This window comes from Pinus tabuliformis, chromosome 2_2 (assembly GCF_031772625.1).
Source record: "Pinus tabuliformis cultivar Carrire ecotype Pingquan chromosome 2_2, CPIR1, whole genome shotgun sequence".
Classification (NCBI taxonomy): Eukaryota; Viridiplantae; Streptophyta; class Pinopsida; order Pinales; family Pinaceae; genus Pinus; species Pinus tabuliformis.
In genome coordinates, this window is record NC_142300.1 from 872,253,406 (window position 1) to 872,268,994 (window position 15,589).

At 35.8% G+C, this 15,589-nt stretch overlaps 1 pseudogene; it reads right to left on the minus strand.

The window, feature by feature from the left end:
* Positions 1-3,989: 3,989 nt before the first annotated feature.
* Positions 3,990-5,778, minus strand: LOC149195758 (uncharacterized; annotated as a pseudogene).
* Positions 5,779-15,589: the final 9,811 nt, after the last annotated feature.

Sequence of the window (15,589 nt, forward strand, 5' to 3'; positions counted from 1 at the left end):
TGAAGGTATTATTATATTGACATGACAAGATGATGCTTAAGGAGGATGTGAAAGAGGAGCTACAATAATAAACTCATGAAGTTGAAGACACAAGGAAATCATCCAGGAAAGAGATAAAGGGACAATAGATCAGGATAGAAGAATGAAGATCAGGATCATATGGAAGACTCTATATCATAACCATACTCATGGAGGATGAAGGTGAAGTACATGCAAGACCTATTACGAAGGTTTGAAGATAGCAACAAGGAGAAAATCTTAGCACTAACACTCTACAATGAAGTTCCATGTCACTATTGCCAAGTCACAGCTTCTCAAATTGTCACCATGAAACTCATATGTGTCATTGTATTTTGCCACAAGTAGTATTGTATTTTGGAAAAATGTGAAAATGTAAAATGTGTGGAAGCCTAAGGGTCATACACAGAATGTGAAGACTTATGTAGAAGCTCAAATGTCTCTTAGGAATTAGAAAAAACATATGGGAGCTCAAGAATCATTAGGGAAGCTCAAGAGCCACAAGGGAGGTGGAAAGTCACTTCATTTGTTATATATGCACCCTCATAGCTCAAGCAAAGGACTTTTCACCTTGGCTTCTCAAGCTAGAAATAGGAGAGAAGATTAGTCTTTTGAGAAGCAAGTAGTGGCTTAATAGTAATCCCTTGAGTTTATAATATTAATAATCTCTTGGGTGTATAATATTAATAATACATTGTTCGTTTATCCCTTGGGTTTATCATATTGATGACTTGGGTTTATTAATCCTTAGGTATATATTATTTTTTCGGATTTAAAAATAAAATGAGCAACATATATATGTATATAATATTTAATAGTTTAATATATAATTTAGTTGATATTATTAATATACTCCAAGTAAATATAAAAAAGATACTAGTAATTTTATTAATAAATATATAATTATTATTGACAATAACATAGTGCTGAGGAATATATATTTTAAATAATAAAAAATATGATAATTTTTAATATAATAACAAAATTTTATGTACTAAACTATTATTATTTAAAATATATAATATATTTTATTATATTACTATTATATTATATGATGTGATATTATAATTATTATATTGTGTTATATTAAATTATTATATTATTGTATTGCATTATATATGGTGATACATGATTATTGTGTTGCATTGCATAATATTCATACGGCAACTAAGTGAAGTCGCGGTTCTCGAGACGAGCCACTTTCGATACCGACAAACCAAAGTCAATACCACCGAACCCAAGTCATGGTTTTCGGCAGGGTCTTTACATCAGAGAGTTTGGTTTCAAATCAAGTCATGGTTCTCAGCACCGATAAATGTTCCTTGAATGCTCAGGGTCTTTACATCAGAGAGTTTGGTTTCAAATCAAGTCAAGGTTTTCGGCACCAATAAATAATCAGTCAGTAGAGTGTTTAGTTTATCGTATATAAAGTAGCTACAGCATAGGTAGAAAGGTGAAAATATTATATAGAAATAACATCATCATGTCAAGGTTAGAGTGTTCGGTTTCTCGTATATAAAGTAGCTACAGCATATGTAGAAAGGTGAAAATATTATATAGAAATGAACACAACTTATCATCACAACTTTACAACATGAAATAAATGGCAGCCCTTTCACATGAGTCCTCCCGCCGCTTCTTGATCCGGTGAATTCTCATCTTCTCCTTGAGAAATCTTACTGAGCAGTTTACATTTTCTTTTCTTTCTTCTTATCGAGCGGAAATTAGTAGCCTAATTTATTTTTAATTCTCTGAAAGAGATCCAAATAATTTTGATCACATGAAAGGAACCTTTCTGGTAGACGTACCTTTCACGTAAACGTGAATCGATTCAGATGGAATTCTGATTATGGTTGAGGCACTATTTTGACTCGGATTCAAAACGGAGATGGAGGGACCCAGTGAGCCACGTAAACAGGTCTGGGCCACCTGCAATCGAGATAAGCTCAGCGCAACTTCTCATCACAACTTATTATCATAAATGGTAAAACGTCAATTTTAAGATGATACTCTTAATTTGTGTGGGCCATAAATCGAAACTCTTGTCAAATATATGGCAAGAGTTAACCAGCTTGCCATAGGGCATTAAATGCCCGTACAGAGGTCGGCTCTATCATGGATGTCAAGGGGGTCATGGGCGCATCCATCCTCCATACATCGTTAATCCGGCAAGAGCATCATTCCGTTTTCGGGAACGCAAGACCCACCACCCTCGAGCTGGGACCGGGACCCATTTTCAAACCTACCCTCGCGCCAAAAGACCATTTGCATCATTCGCGCTCTCGACCTTGCTCTGCCTCTGCAACCCGTCTGGAGGAAACACCGCCCGCTCTCACAGTTGCAACCACCTCGTAGGCAATCCTGGGCGTGACGTAAATTAAAAATACCTAATCTGATCTGTAAGGTTTTTGGTTATATAAAAGTTCTTGTTGCAAACGCTGTTAAATGGGGACTTATGATGCGGAGACAAGTCATTATTTACTCAAAAGCATGTTAAAAACATGACAGTAAGCCATTATACCTGTCTGAATTGAAGGATGCATGTTTCTATAAACCTCTTGCTTATCATTACAAGCGTATCAGATGTGCAATGTATCATTAACCCACCAATGAAAACTAGTATAGCGTATGCAACAGAGTCTAGCTGCAACCAAGACTAGATCCCACCCAGCTTGTCAACAAGTTTTTAAGGCCGGAAAAATATCAATCTAAAATGCAACCAATCAAACTCTAGATTTTATTTACAAAAGCATAATCAAAGTGAATGTGATAAGGGACATCATGCTCTCACATTCCAATTATGCAATTTAGATACTATGCTATCCTTTGCTTGTTATCGTTGCGTACAATAAGCACCAAATAAGCATGATGCATATGAAAACTCACATTAGTAGTGAAAATAGCAGAGTAGAATCAAAATGAGATCACATGCGCTTACACGTTAATATTTTTCCTTTAGTTGCATATATCAGTGTGATTATTATCTATGTTAGCAAGAATGACTGTTGAACATCACTTTACATTGGAGGTAGCAATGCTTCAAAGCTTCAAGTTGCTTAACGCTCAACCACTTGCAACAACTTCTGATCCAACTGAGATTTGAGCCAAACCAACATGGAGGGTTCTCAGTGATAGGATCCAACAAACTAAGTTCTTCACTATTAGTTTTTTAGGATTCTTGTTTTTGTCCTATTGGGGTGAGATCCAATTGATGTATTAAGCTTATGGTGAAACTTCGAACCTACAGTCTTGGTTTCAGTAACCTTGGTCATAAGTAGTTGTAAGCAGTAGTAGTCCACATTTCTGTCAAGTGTGTATTTTAATTTTTCTGCAAATTGTTATACTAAGATTTATATAAATAATAATAATAACTTAATTTTAAAGTCATTACCAAGCCAGATAATAAATGGATTAGGGTATGAAACCCTTAAAATGAAATATATGCCAACAATGCTTTAGATATATTTTCTTAAGTGAGGCAATTTAATACTCTAAATAAAAATTCTAAATTTAGTAATTGTTTTGGACTTCATTTGAGCATAACAAAGTGGAACAAACTGATTAAAGTTGTATAACAAAGTGGGACAAACTAATTGAATTTCCTTTCATTCAACAAAGATGCTAAAGTACATGGCAAGCTCCTCTCCTTAAACTTTCCTTTCCTTCAATTCCAACCTTATATTACATTAAAAATATTATATTGTTACAACCATTCAAAAAGTAGTTCGGACAGAAAGAGTGGAACTTTTGATTAAAAAGGAGGTGGGCCTTTTGCTAAAAATAGCATGGGACCTAAGATAGACTGAATATCTGTGGCATCCAATCCTGTTTTATGTCAAAGGTTGTCTCCGAAGAATCAAGTTGTACATGATTTTGAAGCTAAAATGAGAGATTCAGAATATGGTTTGAAAATAACTATAGCTGGATAAGCTGTACAAGCAGACTCTTATAAAAAAATATTTAACCAGGGACCAACAAGCCTTGCTCTAAGACCATGAACTCATTGGAATTGTATGTCATTTGAGTTGAACCTTGGTAGGTAGTCTGAAGTGGTTAAGCCAGTAAAGTAATCTTGATTAAAATCAAGAAAAGTTATTTGGTCTAACTGAGGGAAGGGATTTTGTGGACCTTCCATACTGAAATTATACGTTGATTGTGTCTCCTCCTGCAAGAAATTCTCCAGTCTGAAGCTACTCTGAACTTCTTCTTTCTCCGAAATGGGATATGAAGATGATGATGGCTTGGAACTGCTAGAATCAGTATACAATCCTGAAATTAAATCCGCTGAATTGTAATTTGATCATTGGTGGTCGATGGAGGGGGAAATTGGATTGAATGCTGTATTTTGTACTGGAGCCTTGAGAGTACTGGCATTAAAATGGTTTGATGTATTTTGGAAGAAATCCAGGTTCTGCAAATTGAAATTGTAATTCATGGGATAAGAACGAGGGGGAACCACGTTGTGGCTTGTCGGAGAAGGTTCCAGTTTCATCAGACGGTCAGAAGATGGGTTGTTTTGTTCAATTCCACTGTGCTCAATTGAAGTTGAAGGTTGATTATCCATATCCTTTTCATCGATGGCTTCCATTGGTACAACATCATGGGAGCTTTCCTTCTGCCCTTGTGCTAACTTCTCAGCACTGATCTTTTTGTTGTATATTCGACAGAGAACCCAATCATCCAACGACATTAAGAAGAATATTTTCAATTAGTATACACAAAATAAATGACAGAGCGGACAAGAAAATATAGAATCCAGTCCCTAACTTATATTTCATTCTCTAACTATTTTCAAATGGCCAAATCTAAGACAAGGAAAAACAATTCCCAGCCTTTGGGCCTCACAGAACTGATGAAAAAAATACAATAATTCTTCCCATAAAAAATTCAAATCCAAACATTCCACTGACAATAGCTTCAATTGAGTAATCAATCATTTAAGTCCCGTGTCTTTTATTTCTATTTCAATCCAATACAGAACCAATATCTGTAATTTAGGAATCAAGCATTCAACACCAATATCCTTATTGCTAATGCCCATATGAGCAAACAGGGTCAGAAATAGAAGGGGGAAAGCATGGAACATAACAACCAGAAGCCAAATTGACCCAGTGAACTGTATTTCCAAAACTACCGGCTCAAGACCTTACAAAGAGGACAAAAGAACTTACTCTTAAGCTGCCTTTCTTCCTTGCAAGTCTGCTAACATCAGCAAGACAATATTCATGCATGATCCAATTCGTCTTTGTGCCTTCGGGTGCTTTCCCAGCATAGAAGACAAGAGCCTTCTTGATGCCCACTCGCTTCTTTCCACCTTTAGCAGTAATGGGCTTATCAGCACCTGTAGCTTTCTAGTATCCAGAACCAACATCCCTATTGGGCCTTGATCCATTTGGGTACTTTCTATCCCTGGGAGTGAAAAAATACCATTCCTTCTCTCCAAATAGGGCCTTCTCTATAAACATAAAAAAGAAAAGAACAGGCTCTTCGTTAAGTCCTGAAATCCATCTAATCACACCTTCTATAATCTGTTTATAAATATGGGTACAAGGATTAGAGGGGAGAAATGAAAAATATACCTAGAAGCTGCCATGGATCATATTTGTAGAGATCCACTTCTGCTATTATAGGAACAGGGATCATCTGAGAGGCTGCCTTCTTGCACAAGTAATGCACAACCAACTCTTCATATGTAGGGAAGAATCTGAATCCAGGAGGCAACTGTAAGTCAGCCTATGCATTTCTTCTACTCATACCCATGGCTATGTTTATCCTAGTGTTTTCTTCTCAATACTCCTGAGATGCTCTGATCATCTCTACTAACACAACATATAATAAAAGATGCATCATTACAGTAATATTTCAGTCTGGAAAACCTTGTCATGTCTGCCTAGAAGTATATTTTAAAATGGCATTTTCGAACAATAATTTCTCAGCAAAAGCTAGGGATACCTTTCAGTATAGCCACAACTGGAGATGTTGCAGGAGCCAATTGTTTTTCCCTCTGGTATGGAACTGCAGGAACTGTGGGATAAATGGCAATCAATCAAAGCCACTATGAAATCAAACGTTATAACATCATCTTATAGCAGCACTAAATTTTCATACTAACATTGTGGAGTTAGGACAATTTTGATACCTTCATAAGCAATACACTTCAAAGGTAGCAGATATGGGTTTGGGAACAAAAACATTTCCCATTTTCATAGGACTTTAGCGAATGCAGCCAGCTACTCCTTGGGTTCAAACAATTATGTTGGTAAAACTCAAAACTCAGAAAAGTGCTTGTGCAACATCTACTAAGTAGCTTCTGTGCAGGAAGTTCTTGTTTCAGGGATTTGGATAAAGAACAATGAGGTGGGGAATCTTTGCAGACGACTTGGAGCTAAGAGATTAAGGGTTCTGTTTTAAATTGAGATACATAGACATAGGTTTTAGTAATAGGGTTGGGTCTTCAGAATATAAACCCATGTCATGATCCATATTTATCAAGGAGTTGTTGGATTTTCTTTGCAACAGATTTTGCATGTTATTATGTTTCTTTCAGCAATGTATTGATTATACCAAGATGAAGCATTTGAAAGTCTATAATATTGTTTTGTGCATGGGTATGAAATATTGAAGGGGAGATAGGGAATTATGCTCTAAATGTGTTTATATCTGGTGGGGTCTTGAGTGTAATTGTACACACTACAAAAAATTGCATTTCAAGTGGTGTTCAATATTTATAGCATGAACTGTTGCTCATATTTTTAGTCAATATTCATGTCCCCTAATTTGTATAGGGATTTGAAGAATGAAGAAGTGGGACTTGATCAATGAGTTGGAGGTTGAAAACCTAGAAGGAATGATAGAGTTTTCAGCAGAAGATTTGACATGGACAGAAGTAGCAGGAGACCAAGTCGCTATTATTCCATATTGTCGACTTGAGGATTTTATAAGTGGAGAGCAAATGAGGGAAAGTGCACCTACTCAATTTGTTGCTAAAACTCGACGAATTAAAGATGTGAAAGATATCAAGAGGACAAATTCTTCAACATATCTAGAATATGTTGTGTGAGTCTCTCTCTCTCTCTCTCTCTCTCTCTATCTATCTATCTATCTATCTATCTATCTATCTATCTATCTATATAGTTTTGATTTTAAGTTCACTATGTCAAACATGCATAAATATTTTATTTAATTTTTGGTAAATTCTTGATCACATATATTGGTGTGCCTATGGTCCAAATCATGTACAATCCAACAATTTAGCTGAACCTGGATCTACAACTAAAAAAAGTCTTCCACGTCACAGCATCAAATTTGGTTGTGAGTGTCACTTTATTATGCGACGACTTGCTCTTAGACCAAATGATGTTGTTCTAATATATACAGCATGCAAACATATTGATGACAAAAATGTGGTTCGTCATGGAAATAAGGCAAATGACATGCCCAAGAAATTCAATTTTTACGCCACATTTAACAGAGCATATACGAACTATTGTTGAATATTTGGTTTGTGATGGTTTTAATCCTACGATGATCTGGGAAAAATTTATCTTTGATTTAAGGTATTGATCTGGTGAGTTGTTCAGAGGGGCACCTCGAGATTCTTTCATGACAAGAAAGGATGTGTCAAACATGTACAATAATATCAAGAGGCTAGAGTATGTGAAGCATGAAAGTGATCCAATGAGTGTGGATTGTTGGGTTAGTGAGTGCCCAGAGAGCTTTTTCTTCTACCAACAACAAGATGTTAAAAACATCCCTTTCATTATAGGCATACAAACTAAGTGGATGCTTTTAATGATGGTGAAATACTCACACAACAACATCTTATCAGTGGACTCCACTTTTAGCGCTAACAAATATGGGCTAAACATATTTACCAAAACTTCATTTATTCAACTTTATTTCAATGTCGTCCTCTTATATGCTTATAATCTTGTTTTCTTATTGTAATGCAATATCAACTGTACACCATAATGGCTTTTGATGATCATCACAATGGGATTCCAGTGGCATGGGTAATATCATCACGGAATGGTACCCCTGATATTTGTAAATGGATGTCACAATTATTTGCAAATGGGAAAAAGGAAAACCCAGATTGGCATGTCCGAGTTGTCATCACAGATGATGCAACAACGGAAATCGAGGCATTAAGGTGAACCAGTTTTTCTTTTTAGAAGAGATAAAAAGCAATAATGTTCAAGGATATTCTCTTATAATGTTATATTATTTCAGGACTTGTACAAACTGTACACTATTATTGTGTGTATGGCATGTCCGTAGAGCATGGTTGAAAAATGTTGGAACTAAAGTCAGGGGAAAGGAAAATAAAGTCTATATCTTCTGTGCTCTAGGATTAATCATGCATTCGAGTGAACATGATGCATCTATGCAACATGAAATTCAAAGTTTCTTTGATGAATTCAAAGAAGAAACTGTGTTTTTGGACTATTTTGCAACCAACTGGTTAAACAACAACAAATTATGTAAGTTTCTTAAAGTTGCATTTTATCAGTTTATTTTGTAATTGACCATTTTCTATTGTTTCTTCGAATCTAATGTATGTTTTTTCCCAGATATGTGGGAAAAAGCATATAGGGACTTCCCACATTCCAACCAAGATACTAATAATGCTATCGAATCTTATCACCAGTATCTAAAGCAAAGGTACCTTTGTGAGAAGAACAATGCGTCCCATAGAAGGGTGGATTGGCTGTTGCACCTATTATTAAAAAACGTTGAGTTGTATTACATTCACATGCAACGTCTAAAAAAGCTGGTTTTTTCCAAGCTTCAAAAATTGAGCAACAAATAAATTTAAGTAAGTGCAAAGCAAAGAATATCCCAGATGAAGATTGTATGGCTGATGGAAACAAGGAAAGTGAGTATTTGGTTCGTAGCCAAACTATGGCAACTCGTGATACATGGTATCATGTCATCTATAAAGGGCTGAACCTAAACTTTTGTAATTGCAAATGGTCCCTAAATGGCAATATTTGTAAGCAGATTTTAAAAGTTGAGATGGTAGTGACTAGCAATGCTTCGGGGGGCAATGAATTGCCTAATGTCTCTAGGTCTATTACAGAAAGATCTGGATATTTACTTGATTTAAATGAATCATTTGTAATGAACCTAGAAATTGAAATGAACCTTCCAGCTTCTCCTTCCACTGATTCAACCATTGTAAGGTCAGATAGCGCCCTAACAATCGATGAGGAAAATAAACTTGTGATGTCATCAACTCATAAGAGATTGAGGGGTTTATTACAAATAACACCCACAACTTTGGAGCAGGCATATGCAATAAATCAATTGGTTAAAAATGTAAGCCAAGAGTATAATAATAAGAAATTTGATGTTGTAACTCCATCCAAGGTCACTACCAAGAGGCGACATAGTTTCTTGAGCCCAACAAAAAAAAGGGGGCAAAGTGTTCCTGCGTCGAAATCAAGAAACGATGGACCACAATTTCTAAAGGTTGGATGGTGTCGTGGAAGGAAAAGAAGCATGAATGAACAATTGGAGATTTCTTCTACAAAAGAAATCAATCTGGACCACACATCTAGAAGGGTACAAGGTTCTATTTTACAAAATACTGGTATGGAAATATCAGTTGATGTATCATTTTATGTGAAATTAAAAATATCATTATCTTCATCGCCTTCATTGCAATTGCATAACAATGTGTTTTTTTTTTTTGTTACAGCTGAAGATTCCACATCTCATAATACTTCAAGTTTTCAAGTTCGTTTATTTCATGAGAAAAATGTGGATCCAAATATGGGGGGTTCATTGATTCCTTTTCCATTTGATTCACCACGTCCACCTCTCCCGTTTGATCATCGAACCCCCTGGTTGTTTCCAGCAATTTCACCAAACTCATTCATTGGACAGCTTACCTCAACCCATAACATTTTGGTTCCACACCCTAGGGTGATGCCCCCTATTGTACAACCAGTCGGATTGTATCACTGCTTGCACTCTATACACGAAATAGTGGGTGAAGAGAACAATCAAAGTGCCAGCAATCAATGGCGAGATGACAAATATTCGAGCTGATGAGTATTCATGGATATAATATGGGCATAACCCTATAAAGGGCTCTCCTAATCCAAGAACATGTTGTGTGCATGATGGGTTGAAAATGTTTCTGAATATGTACAGCATTATCTAATTTCAATTTTGTACGGTTATCGTATTGAGCTATTGAAATCTTTTTGTTGAACTCGAAGCATATAAAATCTCAGTGTAAATGTTGGCTGAACTCTAACAAACTCCAGGAAAAAGTGATTTGCCTTTTTGCTACTATAAGCTTGATACATCCTTTTTGGATAACAATATAGTGTATTGTACATAAAGGCAGAATTGGAACTCTTATATATCAGGCTGGCTCATTATTGTAGATGTTATTTTGGCATGTTGCTTCAATACAAAATGAATTTCAGTGAAAATTGGTGAAAATTATTGACATGCTCAAAGTCAGTCCTTTGGTGTCTCGAAATGATTGAAAATTGTGGAGTAAAAACAAATATTGTATAGCTATGTTGCAGGAAATGTACCCCCTGCATACCAGCCACATTTCGGTACAAAAACTCCAAAACACGGCTGAAACACACCTAAAATACATTTTAGTGGGGCTGAAAAATTATATTATTGCTTCTTACTTTTGGAGTAAAAACTGTGTAACCAGAATTTTGGATATGAAATAAAAAGGTATCTTTTAAATCATGAATCTATATTCTAAACCATAATGTTAAAACTGAAAATTTCACTGTTTACTAATTTGAGGGGTCACATTTCCATCACATTTCTTTTTCAAATTCAGGTTTCCATTTCCCCATATCATGCAGCTTAGTTATAGAGGTACTCCCACTTCACCAAATTTCGTCATCCAACATTTTCCTTGGTCGTCCATGGCCACATAGTAGGTGTATTGTATCTTCCATCTTATTTAGAGAGATCCAATTTTGCCATTAGGAGATAGTCCACATATGGTGAAGAAGGAATCTAAACCCCTTCAGCCATTACTTCCCTTATAAACTTAGTGGCATCCTCTAATTTAAAATGACCATACTCAAAAAATTCTCTCTCTTCTTGCAAAATAGTATACCATCTAATACTTTGTTTGGAGACAGAGTTTAGTCCAATTCCTAGCCTATCCATTTTTTGGTTGGCAATGGCTAGGAGGCCAAAACTTTTGGCTCAAACAAAGGGTGTTAGAGCTAGCAATCTACACGTTGGGATTTTATCATCTGGTAAAGAATTCATTGGTTGAGTTAATGCCTTTCCTGAAAAACCTTAAAGTTAAGACCTAGGGAGACTCGAACAGCAACTTTCGCTCAAACTTCACAAGAGGGGATCACCACAGCTAGTGATCATTATATGACATGCCATATCCGAGAAACTAATCCTTCTAAGAAAGAAAAATCTTAACAGTCTTACAAGCCTTCCAAATTCTCTTCAAACCCCAGTTCGTCTCGTTATCAGTTACCACAAGGTCAGTTTCCCCATAATTGTTTTTAATTCTTTTTCAGTTTGACCATTTTTCATCACTTCCCAGGCCTCCATAATGATATTGCTTGCTTAAACATTGGGAGTTACACATAACAGGCCCAAGGATCCATGCTTGCTTACTTACTATTTACATTTCCATTTCTACCCATTTGCAGTTGCCCTTTTTGCTCGGTTTCCCTGCATTTTTTATGGCCTTAGAACAATAAACTGTTAGTGTATGTGGAGATTTTGGATTAGATCAAATAGGGAATGGTGGTTCTAACTTTTAAGTTAGCTTAGAACACTGTTTTCTCTGACTGCAATTTAATTCTGTTGAAGAGCATTGCCATCATCATGGGGAGGGGTTGGTGGTTCAGTTATGCCAAGTAAGTTTTCTGATCAGTTGGGTTTCTGTGCCAAAATATTTATTGGAATGAAAAGAACCTAGATAATCTAATGGTGTTATGGCCAATAATGCAACTGCCCAAAATTCAGTGACAGTTGAAACTGATCTCACCTTGCAAATTGTTTGAGCCATGCTAGGATTGGATAGTGCTGCTTTGAAAGATGATCTGTGATTTCATGTTTGTTATTGCAACTCAAATCCTTCGTAGCCTTCCTTTTAGGGGAGGAATCAAACAATTGCCATTACATGTTTATTGCTATGGTTTTTTCATTTCTTTTGGTCAATGTATTCAAAGTGTTTCATTTTGGGGTTTTATTGCTTTGCTTCCTCATGATATGACTTTTGGGCTATTCTTCAGTAGGTCTGGATGGTTTTATAGTTGCAACAAAACACCTCTGAGGATTGCTTGCATAGTGATGTTGGCATGAAATGATCAGTTGCTCTATTAAATAGACAGGGTCTCATTGTATAGTATTAGGGACCGCAGGGATTTAATTTCAAGAGCTATGCTGGAAAGATATTGAATTTTGTGAGAGCAGAATAGACTAGCTTACTATGGGAAACCATTGTGAAGTCAACCTATACACAACCTGAACACCTGCGTTTTTCAGAGGTATGCTAATCAAGCTCATTCCAAATTGTGACACTTGACCTTGATATTTTTCTGCTTTGGGCTTTTTCTGTTCTTGAATTTTTGAGTTAAAGAATGCACTCAAAATTTTGAAAGTTTGCAGCTGCCCCCTAGAATTCTCAAACAACACTTAAACTCAAGAAAAGAGTACATGCTACAATATCAGTTCTCCAAATTGGTTTGTGCTTCATGTTTCCAGGAACTTAATCGCCAGGCATCACCTAGCAGTTTGCGTGGCAATGAACTGCAATCTTGAGCTGATTATTAATTTTTTATGGCAGAATCATCATCTCCTTGCAGTTATAGTTGTCTTTTGATGTCCATGAAAATGAATAAAATTAGCCTTTCCAAGTTTGTTTGGAAATCCATCTCACAGATTCTCTGATCAGGGAGTCAGCTGGTTCGTATAGGATGGTGACAAGGTGCAACAGGTGGAATTCATAACTAATAAAGTCCTGTTCACACTAAGAATATATTAGATTTGTTTTCAGATATTTAGTCTAAACTTAGATCACTTTCCTGCAGAACGATCTAGTTATTGTTATACCTTTTCGGCTATATTATGTATCAAGAGTTATCTATTCTTTGGAACAGAGCTATAATAGCAGTTCCATGGCTATTTGTGTTGTGAGCCTCCTCCAAGTGAGACACCCATTGCTTTGGAAAGCAGAGTTAGTGATGGAGTTTTTCAAATGTCATTGTAATTTGTAGCATATTTCACTATATTTATACAGAATTGTATTCTTTTAGTATATGCTTGGGAAGATAAGGCCTATTAAGCACCATGGTTTTTCAACGAGTTTTTTTGTAAAGTTTTATCTGTGTAACTAGCCATACGGCTAAGCGGTTATCTTGTCTATGGAGGATATTGGCAGCTTAATGGATCCTTGTTCTTCAATCAGTGAGGAGGAGGAAAGACAGTATTATTGTAAAAGTTGCAATTATTATGGACATTACATAGATAACAACCCATATACCAAAGAGGGTCCAAAAGGAATTACATTGGATTTAGATCTAATGAACAAAAGCTCTAATATCATACTAATCTGGTCTCTAGGTGCACCATAATTTAATTCATTTAGTAAATGAACTGATTTAATCTGTTATGATTGTGAAAATAGGTCCAGAAGGCATTACACTGAAACATTCTGGATTTAAAATCTAATGAATAAAGTTTCTAATATCACACTAATCTGGTTTCTGGATGCACCATAATTTAGTTCATTTAGTAAATGAACTGATATAACCTATTATGATTGTGAAAACATAGTGATGTCATATGTAAACTAGCCTTGGCTCAAGAAAACCATGAGCACAAGCCATCTCTAGGCCATTCACACAACCAATTTTACATCTCTATAAAAACATAGATATACAATTATTCATAAGGCTTCAGGATACATGAATTAATCAAGCTGCTCATTGCTAGACTCTAATTAACATATAATATAGAAATAACCTTTACACCTTGATATAAGTGAAAGTGATGCTTGTGATAATAGTACATGGGCTCCATAACATAGTATTCCACCTCTTTATGCATTACACAGGATCTAAAGATGAATTATATGGTACAGCGAGTAATCCTCCTTTTAGATATATTATTTGACTTGGTTGGTGAATTATTAATCCCCATTTTAGATATATTATTTGACTTGGTCAAATGTAAAGTGATATTAATTTTAAACTTGGAAGTTTTAAGAGAGCTTCGAACTCATTGTAACATTTCTTTGGAAATGACTTTGCTTTACTTACTAGTTTGGATGTGAAAGATGCATGTACATCAGGGTAACGAAATGCTGTAAAGGTTACCTAAATTGCCATTGAGCCGGTAGTGGTGTACAAGTACTTGAGCTCTGAACAGTTTAGGGTTGTTGCTAGTTTTGGGTTGTTACAAGTGGTAACATTGTCTAGTTTGGCATGCTATTGAAGGGTTCTTGCCATATTGTGTGGATATTGAATGGAACATTGTTCTAAATGTTTGATAACCTATTCTGTTCCATCAGGGTTCTTGTAGTTGTTGTGTATATGTTAATAAGCATGGTATTTTGTTACATCTTTCTTCGTTACACTTTGATGAATATGGATGGTGATGATGTACTTCCCTGTTATGGTTTATGGCATACTTTTTATGGTCGCACATCACCGTTGATTTTGGTGTAAAGTCAATAGTGAGTGTTCTTGATTAGATGATGAGCTATGGCCATTAGCTGAGTTAGACCTGTGGTAACGAGATGGCCAATATTATGGGGCATTACGCCTTAACTTTCTAGTTGTTATTGTTGGTGTCATTCTTGCAAATTCCAAAGCCTTAGTTTTTGGTTCCGGTGCTGGAAACATGGGACACTAGACTCTAGAGCATTTCTTGTGCTTGTAAGAAAGGTGTCCTAGTTGGAAGATTAGTGCGGGTGTGATGAACAAGGGACATGTCAAGAAAAACAAATGTCAAGAAAGTGGGGGATTAAGCTTTTTGAAGCAGAATTTATCATTATGATTTTGACAAAGTTTAGGGATTCCATATTTTTAATCTTTTAGGCAATTTTGAAAGATGAGCGTTTCTTCACTTGTGTTCTTTATTGATTAAGATTATGGCATCTTCAAAGGCATCATGGGCATGTGGGGCTTCATTGATATATGTGTACATTGCATCATTCTAGGGCAAACCATGTACCTAAGAAAATTCACTTCATACTAGGTTAGAGTTTGTCATTATTATGCATCAATGTTCCTAGGAGGGTTTCATGGTATGAAATTCTTCATCTCACATTAGATCACGCATCAACTATTTTCGGCTTGTCATCATATAGATATGGATATAGTTAGGGTTTGCATCAGAAATGACTTATACTTCTTAAATGTTTTGAAAACCAACAAACCAGATGTAAATAACCCTATTTTGTTACTTTCATTTATTCCCATGGCATCCATCCAGGTGGAAATCAACACTGTATTAAAGAGGTAGCATCTGAAACTTGAAATTAAAATTAAATTCAAACGGAGCTACAATAATCTTCGTTGAACCACTAGTAGGTTAAGAATAATTA